Raw genomic sequence first — 11,338 nt, 5'->3', positions numbered from 1 at the left:
GAGGGGGGAGGGAGGGGGAAGAGCATAAAGGCTGGCTCTCTTCAATCTCTGGTTTACATACATAACATCTCTCTATAATCCCGCCCTTCCCTCACACACGTCCCCCTCCCCCTCCAACACCCCCAGCCTTGGAAGGCCACTCCAACATCTTGGGCTGCCTCTCGTTCAGGGCCAGTGGCAGTATAGGAGGAGAAAGCCTTTCCCCTGACTTGCTGCCCAACCTGGAGGATTTATCCCACTTGATTGGCAGGCATCCCATTCGGATGGCCAACCTAATCCAAATTCACCAAGGTAAACTTGGGTAAATTATAAGGATTACTTGACCCAAAACTTTAACTTTGATTTCTTTCCACAGATGCTGCCAGACCTGCAGAGCTTTTCCAACAATTGGTTTTTGTTTGTGAACATAAATTTAGTATTGGTTAATGGTATTTTTGCACAAGACAGACTTCATCAATCATGATAAGCTGTGCCACCTTGACTGGAGCACTCAGCTATACGCGGAAGGAAAAAAAGTCAAATCTAAAAGTGGTTCAAATATTCCAGACAAGGTAAGGAGTTGAATGGAATTTGATGTCAAGATAAAATTCTTTAGTTTATTCTAAAGAGGAGATAGCAGTTAAATTGCAACCGAGAAGTTACTGTTGCTAGTCTTGCAAAAATATCAGCTTGTCATCAGGCTAGCAGGTACTTAACTGTGCCAGCATCTTTTTGATGGAGGTTTATGCTTCTGAAATTACTAATAACCTCTAATAGACTGAACAATTTAAACAATGGTGTCTCATCCCTCCTGCAGTGAAATTAATTTTTAAAAGTTTAACCTTTTAAAAATACTTTTCTACTCTGTCTTTAGGGTTCTGATTTGACTTCAAGTAACAATTTCCATTGTCATTCTTCTGTGTTTTTCAATCTTATAATATTTCTAGAATGTACAAGCTATTTACAAAGGGAAGAAATTAAACTGAAGGGCAAGGGAAAGTCCACAAACTGATGACCCAATGTAACAAAATCTAGCCATTACTACAATGAATAATCAATCTGGGATTGGGTGCCGTGGAGACAGTAAGCACATTTGGAATTGGTTTACTTAAAAAAATAATAATTTATTTTAGAAAAAAAAAGTTTTGGAAAGAATATTTGAAGCATTTGAGACATAACATGCATTAGGTACAGGAAAGCTTTGCAAAAGCTGGTGGACGTATGGTTCCCAAAGTTCTCTAACATTGGAATGTTTCCTCACTTCATGTCTGGGTCTATTTTAGACTAAGAGTGTAATTGCTCTGAATAGTCAACAACTATTGTTATAGAATATAAAAGTGCAGTACAAGCTCATCAGCCCAGAATGTTGTGCTGACCTGTGGAACCAATCTGAAGCCAATCTATCCTACACTATTCCATTTCATCCATATGTTTTATCCAATGACCATTTAAATGCCCTTCAAGGTAGCAAGTCTACTACTGTTGCAGGCAGTCTGTTCCACGCCCCTACTACTGAGTAAAGAAACTACCTCTGACATCTGTCCTATAGCTTTAAATTGAGAGTTGATAGATATGTCCCCTCGTGCTAGCCATCACCATCGGAGGAAAAAGGTTCTCACTGTCTACCCTGTCTAACCCTTTGATATTCAAAATATAAAGTCACCTTTCAACCTTCTCTCTAATGAAAACAGCCTCAAGTCCCTTAGCCTTTTTACCTCTTTTCTCATAAGGCCTTCCCTCCATACCAGGCAACATCCTAGTAAGTCTCCTCTGCACCCTTACCAAAACTTCCACAACCTTCCTATAAGGCAGTGACCAGACTATACCAGACCACACCAGAGTTTTGTACAGCTCCAGCATGACATCTGTTCTCAAACTCAATCCCTCTACCAATAAAAGCTAATACACTTTATGCCTTCTTAACAACCCTATCAACCTGGGTGGCAACTTTCAGGGATCTACGTACATGGATATGGATCTCTCTGCTCATCTACACCACCAAGAATTTTACTATCAGCCCAGTATTCTGTATTCCTGTTGCTCCTTCCAATGTGAATCACCTCACATTCTTCCACATTAAACTCCATTTGCCACCTCTCAGCAGAGCTCTACAGCTTATCTGTCCCTCTGTAACCTGCCGCATCCTTCAGCACTACCCAGAACTCCACAGACTTGTGTCATCTGCAAATTTACTAACCCATCCTTCTATGAAGAAGGGCTCATGCCCGAAACGTCGATTCTCCTGCTCCTTGGATGCTACCCGACTTGCTGCGCTTTTCCAGCAACACATTTTCAGCTCTGATCTCCAGTCCTCACTTTCTCCTCTATTTATAAAAATGACCAACAGCAATGGCCCAAAACAGACCCTTGCAGTGCACCACTAGTAACTGAACTTCAGGATGAACATTTCCTATCAACCACACCGTATATCTTCTTTCAGCTAGCCAATTTCTGATCCAAACCACTAAATTACCCTCAATTCCATGCCTCCGTATTTTGTGCAATAGCCTACCATGGGGAACCTTATCAAACACCTTACTGAAATCCATATAACCACATGAACTGCTTTACCCTCATCCACCTGTTTGGTCACCATCTCAAAGAACTCAATAAGGTTTGAGAGGCATGACCTACCCTTCACAAAGCTATGCCTAATCAACTTATTCTTCTCTAGAATCTGACCTAATCACTGGAACCCTAGGTGATGAAAAGGAGATTGTGCATTTTACATCTAGCCTTTTACTACTTCTGAGATCCGGACTGCACTGCATCAGTAGTGAGGTGTAGAAACTAACCTTTGAAAGTCAGGATGAATTTCTTACTGCATTCCATGATTTATTACACAGGAAACTCTCAGGCATTACTGTTTATTTTATTAGCCTATACAATGAAGGAGCTCGTTACAAATTGACTAAAGTCCCATGATCTTTAGTCATGCCAATCATGAAGATTTCTAAAACAAGTGGTGCTTTATTACACAATATAATTGACTATACGAAACTATCTTCCTCTTCTTGTGGAGAAGTTCCCAGCATTTACCCCACAGCTGACGATGGACATGCAACTGAAGCCAAGAGTTCACCATGCAGGAAATAATAGAAATAAAGAAACGAAGATGGTAAGTGCAGCTTTAGGTCTGGTCATCACATCAGCAACAAGACAATACATGGGTGGTGCAACGATAACGTAACTCGTTAAGCAACTTAGATGCTAGGTGAGCGTTCTGTAGACACTAACTCAAATCCCACTTTGGATGATTCAATTAAATCCTGGAACAAAAAGCTAGCCCAACAACCATCTAAATCATTGTCAATTGCTGTAAAACCCAACCTGGTTTACTAAGCCTTTAGGGAAGGAAATTCCATCATTCATACCTGGTCTAACCTACAAATAACTCCAGACCCACAGCAATGGGGTTGATTCTCGACTGCTGTCTGTGCAATTACAGATAAGCAACAAATGCTGGCCTAGTCATTGACACACACATTGCTGATCAAATTTTAAATAAAAAAGGATCACATGGCAAGCTTTGGCTTGGTTAGATCCCACAAAAATTGACAAGTAGTACATATCAAGAAGAAAATCTGCAGCTTTAAACATGGATGGGACAAATACTGCAGAGAAAAGGTATTCAAAAGGCTAATAGGGAAAGAAAAGTTGGCTGGGGTGATGAGAGGAGAAAGCATTTGTTAGGTTTTGATAAGCTGACCATGGGTACAAAGGCTGTGTTATATGTCTCCATCAAAATGCTCAGTTAGCAGGGAAATAAGCTTTTTCTATGAATATGATGGAGTGCTACAGAGAATTATGATAGCATTACAAGTTGGATAATTAAAAAGTGAAAACCCCTGGTTTGATATGCCACAAGCATTTAGATTAAACCCAGATGTTCTTTGCTTCCAGAAACTCTGCAAGCATCCTTCTAACCTCTATCCAGTTCCTGTGGGCAAAGAAACCTCGAACAGACTTTGATTTAGTAATTACACAATATTTACAACAGCAAAACAGACAACTGCATACATTATGGATATTAATGCAGGATGGATATCAAAAGGGAAAAATCCTGTCCAAACTGCTCCAGACTATTCTAAGAAATCAAAATCCAAAGCGAGTGAAATGATGCAAACTGTGTTTGATTTAAGGATTTCAAAATGAAGCGCATGAAAATAATTTGACTGAACATTTAATAGGTAACCCTGGATCTGGAGGAGGAATTGGTTGAAGCAGCAGGACCTTAGGGGAAAGGTACAGAGAGGAAAAACGAAGTACTAAACTGTCTCTATGGTGATGGTGTTAGATCTCATAGTATTCTAAATCTTGGCTTGGGTTCAAACTTTGGAAAACGGTCAGGAAATGGGGAAATTGGAGGAAACAGCCAAGGATCTAAAAAAGGAATTAAACAAAATTTACAAATGGTCCCATTAGTGTAGATAAAATTCAATAAAGATAGTTCCAATATCTCACATATTTTGAAGCTAAACCAGCAAAAAGCAATTACCCATGCCATCCAATGGCACTGGTCACTGAATCTCCCACTATCATCATCATGGGGGCTTGTCATTGACCAGAAACAGCACTGGACCTGCCATTTCCACACAGTGCCTACAATGGCAAATTAGAAGGGCTGGAACTTCTGAAATAAGTAACATCTCCCGAGACGCCAAAGCCTGTCCACCATCTACATGGCATAATGAGGAATGCCGTAGAACACTCTGCACTTGCTTGGGTGAGGAAAGACCCAACAAGTCTCAAGAAGCTTAATACAATCGAGGACAAAGCAGTCCTGTTGAATGATACCCATTCTTCACTACAGGTTCAAGAAAGCAGCTCACCACTAATTGAAAGTCAACTAGAATGGGCAATAGATGCTGTGACACTTACATTCCATGAAAATGTAAAAAAATGGGCACTATATGTGTCTATTTTTTTGAAAAGATAAACAAAGCTGGGCAAATGGTTTCCTTTAATTTTTGTGTCTGAAAAGTGTATATAATGTAAAAATCCTTAGGCAAGTGAAATCTCAGCAAGAGACACCTGACCACCACCAACATGTTATATTCTGCTGTTTGAGCTTAAAGTGCAATGGGAACACTTAGTATTGAAGCAAAACTGATGGCAGTTTTAAGTTAAAGGCTGTATATCCCGTAGGAGTAAGAATGGAAGATACAATCTGCTAATTAGTATAGCATATTAGATCCTGCAATCCATACCAGGAATTATCCAAACTGCAGGTTGTGGGCAACGTGCAAAGCCAAGGCAGCTGGTCTCAATTGGCACTTCTCTCTTTACATCACTTCCTCTGGTGATGTTACCAATGATTACATGACCACCCCCACTCCAGCTCTACACCAGATCCCAGCCCTGCCTAGTTTTTATCCTCCCCTCAAGGAGCATGAATGATCAGTCCTCAGTCGAGGTCTCAGCATCGCACTATGCTCCCGGGTCAACGAATTTCATATGTACTGAGACATCAAACTTTTCTTCCACCGCTTCCACACTTACTTTTTCATAGAATCCCTATAGTGTGGAAAAAGGCACTTCGGCCCAACAAGTCCACACCGACCTCACCCAAACGCATTTCCCTACCCACTTACTCGACATTTACCTCTGACTAATGCACCTAACCTACACATCCCTGAACACTAAGAGACAATTCAGCATGGCCAATTCACCTAACCTGGACGTCTTTGGATTGTGGGAGGAAACTGGAGCACCCAGAGGAAACCTACGCAGACACAGGGAGAACATGCAAACTCCATACAGACAGTCACCAAAGGTTGGAATTGAACTCAGGTCCTTGGAACTACGAGGCAGCAGTGCTAACCACTGAGCCACCACGCTGCCCCAATTGTGACTCCCACTTACACCCTCCAAGGACCCCTTCACCCACCTCAAACATATTCTATTCTCTTGGACACTCCACCCTGGGGTCTCTTAACCGCCCTCAACCTCTTCATCTCCAATTGCTGCTGTGACTTCAACTGCCTCAACCTGTCCATCCCTCTCACCCACTCCAACCTCTCTCACTCAACATGCAACCCTCCACTCCAACCCTAACCTCACCATTAAACTAGCAGCTGGGGTGGGGGGGTGGTAGTTTAGCACACTAACTCAACATTGCTGAAGCCAGGTGCCAACTCTCAGACACCTCCCCCAATACCCCCTTGACCACAACCTCACTTCCCAGTACAAAAACATCATCTCCCAGACCATCCATGACCTAATCCCCTCAAGGGAGCTCCCATCCACAACCTCCATTTCATAACTGCACACCACCCGGTTCTACTTTGTACCCAAAATCTACAAACCTGACTGACCTGTTGACTTATTGTCTCTGTCTGCCCCATCAAACCTATCTTCTCATACCTTGACACTGTCCTGTGCCACTTGGTCCAGGAATTCCCTACATACATTTGGGAGATCACTCATGCCCTCCATCTCCATGGCTTTCATTTCCTCAGCCCTCAACACCTCATCTTCATGGACATCCAGTCCCTATACACACCCATCCACCGTGAAGGCCTCAAAGTCCTCCATTTCTTCCTCTCATGCTGACCCAACTAGTACCCCTCCATCAATGCACATTTGATTGGCCGAACTGGTTCTCACCCTCATGAACTTCGCCTTCGATTCATCCCACTTTCTTCAGACCAAAAGAGTAAACATGGACACCCACATGGGCCCCTGCTATGTCTGCGTCTTTATAGGATATGTAGAAGTGGATCTTCCACAGTTCCACCGGGCACCATCCTTCACTTCTTCCACTACATTGATGACTATTGGCACCACCTCATGCCCCCATGAGGAGATGGAACAGTTAATCAACTTCACTAACACCTTCCACCCCAGTCTCAAGTTCACCTGGACCATTTTAGACATCTCTCCCCCCTTACTGGGGCTTTGTCTCCATCTCTGGCAACCAACTCAACACGGACATCTCAAACCCACTGACTTCCACAGCTACACGGACTAGACGACCTCCCACCCCACCTCCTGTAAAAACACTGCCCCTAACTCCCAATTCCTCTGCCTCCGCCATATTTGCTCCAAGGAGGAGGAATTCCACTCCAGGACATTTCAGATGGCTTTCTAGTTTCAGGACAACAATTTCCCCTCCCACACGATCAACAGTGTCCTCCAGCGCATCTCTTCCACTTCCCATGCTCCACCTTTGAACTCCACCCCTCCAACTGTAACAAGGATAGAACTCCCCCATCCCCATCTTCACCTTCCATCCCATTAATATCCAGATAGATAGAGTGCATATCCTCCACTATTTCTGCCACCTACAATCAGACCCCAAAAGATATCTTTCCCTCCCCATCCCTATCTGTATTCCAGAGACCATTCCTTCCATGACTACCTTGTTAGGTCCACACTCTTTCTCCCCCTCCCAATTCAGCACCCTCCCTTGCTGCCACAGAGGTGTAAAACACCTCCCCTCCCCACCTCTGTCCAAGGCTCCAAAGGACCTTTTCACATTCAGAGATTTTCCTGCACATTCACCCACCTCATTTACTGTGTCCATTGCTCTCGATGTAGTCTCTTCTCCAATGGGGAGACAGAATGCCAACTCAGTGTTTCAGGGAACAACTCTGGGATACACTCATCCAATAACCCCACTTCCCGGTGGCCGATCAATTCATCTCCCCCTCCCACTCCACCAAGGACAAGCAAGCCCTGGGTCACATCCACTGCCAAATCCAAACCACCCAAAGACTGGAGGAAGAATGCCTCATCTTCTGCCTTGGGAACCTTCAACCACACATTGTCAATGTTGACTTCACTAATTTCCAAATCACCCTCCCCCACTTTATCCCAGATCCAACTTGGCACCGCCTTCTCGACCTCTCCCACTTGTCCATCTTCCTTCCCACCTATCTGCTCCACCCTCCCCACTGATCAATCACAATTATCTCCAACCTGCACCCATCTAACACCTGCCCTGCTACCTTCTACCCAGCCCCACCTCCACATTTATCTCTCAGCCCCCTTGCCCCCCTTACATTCCTGATTAAGGGCTTATGCTCGAAATATCAACTCTCCTGCTCCTCTGATGCTGCCTGACCACTGTGCTTTTCCAGTACCACACTTTTGACTCTGATCTCCAGCATCTGCAGTCCTCACTTTGTCTCACATATTTTTCTCAAGTCTGTCACATTTCATGCATATGGCCCTCAAGCTTTCGAAAAAAGCTATTCTTAGGCTTTTCTAATATAGGATTTAGCCAATCAGAAAACTAAAATGCATTATCAGCAATTTAAAATATGGTAGTGCAGGTTTGACGAATTAAACAGGACTTCCTCAGACACTCATGCAAACCCCAGGAAATGTGCTGGTTGGGTAATTTTCTGAGAAGGGGAAAAAAAATGCATGATTACAAGGAATAGGTATCAGCTGAGTTGCTGTTACAGAGCTGCAATTTAGAGCGTGGGCTGAATGGCCTCCTCCTGATTGTATAATGGGACATGACTGTTTGAATATTGCATGCAATTCTGGTCTCCTTCCTATCAGAAAGATGTTGTGAAACTTGAAAGGGTTCAGAAAAGATTTACAAGGACGCGGCCAGGGTTGGAGGATTTGAGCTATAGGGAGACGCTGAACAGGCTGAGGCTGTTTTCCCTGAAGCATCAAATGCTGAGGAGTGACCTTATAGAGGGTTACAAAATTATGAGGGGCATGGATAAGATAAATAGGCAAAGTCTTTTCCCAGGAGTCTGGGAGTCCAGAACTAGACGGCATAGGTTTAGGGAGAGAGGGGAAAGATATAAAAGAGACCTCGGGGCAACTTTTTCAAATAGAAGGTGGTACGTGTATGGAATGAGCTGCCACAGGAAGTGATGGAGGCTGGTACAATTGCAACATTTAAGAGGCATTTGGATGGGTATATGAATAGGAAGGGTTGAGGGATATGGGCCGGGTGCTGGCAGGTGGGACTAGATTGGGTTGGGATATCTGGTCGGCATGGACGGGTTGGACCGAAGGGTCTGTTTCCATGCTGTACATCTGTATGACTCCGTGACATCAGCACCTTAAACAACCCCTTCAAAGGCTATCCCAATGACATTGGTCATTCATCATTGAGGCTTTTGAATAACAATGTGTAGATTAACTCTGATCTTTAATTTGCATGATCAGATTATGTTTGAAACATGTTACTCTGAGCAACATTAAGCAGTATGAGCAGCAGCCCAGCAACACAGGCACGTACAGCTGACACAGCAACTCTGCAAACAGAAATCCTTTAAAAACAGATCAGACAGGTCATGGAGAATCTATTCATTCATGAGCATTTGCAATGAGTGGATAATTGCAACTCATACTTTATGGTACTGAGCCATTAGGTTTTGGGACAGGGAAGGTTGAAAGTTCAATCCCTGATCTTACAGAATTAACTGTCTACTTTTGGGGCTGCTAAAAATCGCATTGTGTTCAGCTGAGGCTGGATTGTGCTGGGGCTGAAAAAGTGTTGCTGGAAAAGCGCAGGAGGTCAGGCAGCATCCAAGGAGGAGAATCGACATTTCGGGAATGAACCCTTCTTCAGGAATGAGGAAACCTTTTTTCTAACTGCTACGCACTGAACCCTAAATGGACAGTATGAAAGGGTACATATGAATGCTGACCAAGTTGTAACTGCTGTCATTTGCTGCACATCCTGACAATCACTGCCTCACATATAGAAAAACTCAACTCCTGACCTCAGTCTTGGTTCAAACGAGAGGGAATCTACCCATTGCCCCTTGACAATGAATGTCATTACCATCATTAAATCATCCACTATCAATATCGCAGGGTTATTGTTGATCACAAACTGAACTGGACTTGTCATAAATACAACAGCAGATCAGAGGCTAGGAATCTTGCTGAGTAACTTATCTCCTGACTCCTCAAAACCTGCCCACCATCTACAAGGCACGAGTCAGGAAGTGTCATGGAACACCTCCCACTTGCCTGAATGAGTGCAACTTCAACACCATGGAGCTTGACATCATCCAACAGGAGTGTGGACCATCTACGAGATGCACTGCAGTAACTCACCCAGACTCCTCCCAAATCCACATTCACTATTATTTAGAACAGCAGATACATGAAAACATCAATTCCTGCAGGTTTTCCTTCAAGGCACTCACTTTGACTTGGAAACAAAGGTTATTCCTTCAATGTCAGTGGGTCAAAATCCTGGAACTCCTTCCCCAACAGCATTGTGGGTTTTCCTAGAATGCATGGAGTTCAGTGATTAAGGTGTCAACTAATCACTAGTCTGGCGCAACTTGGGATAGGCAATAAATGTTGGCGCAGCCAGTGATGCCCACATCCTCAGAATGAAAAAAATAAAGGTGGACGTGAATCTGGAATCATGTTATTTTACATAGAACTGTGTTCCATCATCTGTAGGAGTCAAGAAAATAGAGGAAATTCAGCATTAACCATAGCTTAGTGGGTAGCACTCTCACCAGAATCACAAGGCTGTAGGTTTGGGTCATGCTCAGGAACTTCAGACTGAGCAAAGCGGGATTCATTGAGGTCTATGGGACAAAAGACTGAAATAGCCCTTCATAGAATCTTGAATATGGTAGAGTTATATCACCTTGGAGACAAAGTCATAAGTCGTAAGTCACACGACATTAGGTTATAGTCCAACAGGTTTATCTGAAATCACAAGCTTTCGGACCACTGCTCCTTTGTCAAGTGAAGTGACATCTGACTTTGTCCACCCCAGTAAAACATCAGGACCCCCACATCTTGGGGAAAAAAAAAGGATTTAGGAAGAGAACAATCACGGACTTAGCAGATATTTCTGCCACTCCAACCACTTGAGAATTAGTGTAGGTTGGCAGCACAGTGCTTAAAGAGTGTTGGTCAAGATGCAGCCCTCTGGATGAGATATTAAAATATGGTCCCATCTGCCCCCTCAGGAGGAAATAAAAGATCCAACTGCATTATTTCAAAGAGGAGCAGCAATATTCCTAGTGCTTTGGCTAATGTTTATCCTTCAATCTGCATTATGAAATAGATTATCAGGTCATTACCAGATTGGTATACAGCAAGCTTCCGCAAACACCAAATTAGTTGCATTACAAGAGCAAATATATTTCTAAAATTTCAGTGGCTGGAAAGCACTTTGGGATGTTTGGTGTTGAAGAAAGGTGCTATATAAATGTGCAATGAAAGGTGTCTTATTTTGGGATTTGCTTTTCAAAATGGAGGCAAATCAATGTGGGTCAGTTCTGAGAAGTTTTGTTTTGAGCAGGTCAGAAAGTCATCTGGAACAGTGCATCAATTCAAACAGTGCGCGCAACTGCAGCCTGGGACCTGGATACATCGTTTGTACTGTTGACTTTATGACAAGATGCATCTG

At 43.3% G+C, this 11,338-nt stretch overlaps 1 protein-coding gene across 7 annotated transcripts in view; it reads right to left on the bottom strand.

Moving 5' to 3' along the window:
• The window catches only part of LOC122548516 (CSC1-like protein 2), a 211,408-nt gene that overhangs the window by 80,376 nt on the left and 119,694 nt on the right, over positions 1-11,338 (bottom strand). The window lies entirely within an intron of this gene.

This window comes from Chiloscyllium plagiosum, chromosome 3 (assembly GCF_004010195.1).
Source record: "Chiloscyllium plagiosum isolate BGI_BamShark_2017 chromosome 3, ASM401019v2, whole genome shotgun sequence".
In the NCBI taxonomy this organism is placed as follows: Eukaryota; Metazoa; Chordata; class Chondrichthyes; order Orectolobiformes; family Hemiscylliidae; genus Chiloscyllium; species Chiloscyllium plagiosum.
The sequence above is the reverse complement of the archived record's forward strand: the minus strand, read 5'-3'. Positions and strand labels throughout refer to the sequence as shown.